We start from the raw sequence: 1551 nt of genomic DNA, 5'->3' as shown, positions 1-1551 counted from the left end.
AAAATAGAAAGGATAGAAATTCAAAGCAGTCTACTCCTCAGATAGAGGTTAGCTAAGATGGCCCTATGATCGGACAGTCACAGGTTCAACTCCCCGGACTGACAACATCAAAATGTGGGTGGAAAAGGTGAGACACCCACACCTGCCTCCACTCTCGTTTGCTCCACTCTGGGCCCTCGAGCAAGGCCCTTAAACCCACATCATCTGCTCCCGAACAGGTCTCTCTTGAATCTTTTTAACCCTCATATGTTTTAAGAATGCTTTAAAAATCTTTTAAAAAGCATCAAAGTTACAAATTCCAGTCATAGCTTTTATCTCCTGAACAAGCTGAACCTTATCATATCTGAATGGCTAAAATAGCTAAAAGTGTCTAAAATCTAACAGGAAGTGAAAGAACAAGTAAACAAAAAGCAACATAAATGTTATTTTTAAAGCTAAAGTAGCCACTGCTGTTCTAACCTTCTTACACAAAATAATGTTTTTGAAATAATCTTTTATTATCAGTTTCACAAAATTTACCAAAGCAGTCGTGTTTCTTCAGCAGATTTTTATTTTATCTGACTTTACGGAGCTCAGCCGCTCTGTCTGTTCTTTGTATAAATATCTTTTGACAATTTGTTTGAATTACTGAGCTCATATAGATGTTTTCTTTGTGGTTTATCAGCTGATTTGAATAAAACCAGCAGGAAAGGTTCAACATAAAGCATTTTGCCTTTGATTTCAATCCCTAAATAGTGCAATTTTAATCAAATCTGCTTTCATCAGGCTCCAGACATAAAGCCACACCGAGGTGAAGGCACAATGGTCACAGTGTGCTCTGCCTGATGCCACATGACATTTATTTGCATGAACATGCAACACACAACCAACCGGTCGTACAAACAACCATTCATATACATACTACTGATGTCTATGAGATCAAAGATATCTTTGTGAAAGTTAGATTCTAGTAACTTGTGTGGATAATAAAAATTAAAAAGGATTGGAAACCCAACTCATTAGCACATGTGTAACATGTTAAAAATTAACCAATGTTATATATTTTGTTTCTGAGACCTCTTATCTAGACTGAATCCATTTAAAAGAGCTAAAAACAGTGTTGACATTTTTACTTATTCTATTCGTAACTTTACAATGAATGTGCTGTATTTAAGCTGTCTTAAATGTCCTAAACACATTTCGCTCTCAGACTGCAGGTTGTGGTTCCGAGAGTTTCTAAATGTAGAATGGGACGCAGAGATTTCAGTTCTAAGGTCCTGAAGCATGTTCAATAATCCAGGTATGAATCTAACAAGGTTGAGTCAGGTCCTCGGGACAGATTCTTCTTTGTTGCAATGTAAGAGTGCGACAGTTGAACACGGAGGCCTCCGCCCCTGTTTAATGATACCATACCATTTTATTTATAGAGCACTTAAAACAGCTACAAGGCCAACCAAAGTGCTGTACAGACAGAACAACAGACAACACACGAAGCAATATACCATACCATACCATACCAATTTATTTATATAGCACTTAAAACAGCAACAAGGCCAACCAAAGTGCTGTACA

This window comes from Nematolebias whitei, chromosome 2 (assembly GCF_014905685.2).
Source record: "Nematolebias whitei isolate Nwh7 chromosome 2, NemWhi1, whole genome shotgun sequence".
Classification (NCBI taxonomy): domain Eukaryota; kingdom Metazoa; phylum Chordata; class Actinopteri; order Cyprinodontiformes; family Rivulidae; genus Nematolebias; species Nematolebias whitei.
The sequence above is the reverse complement of the archived record's forward strand: the minus strand, read 5'-3'. Positions refer to the sequence as shown.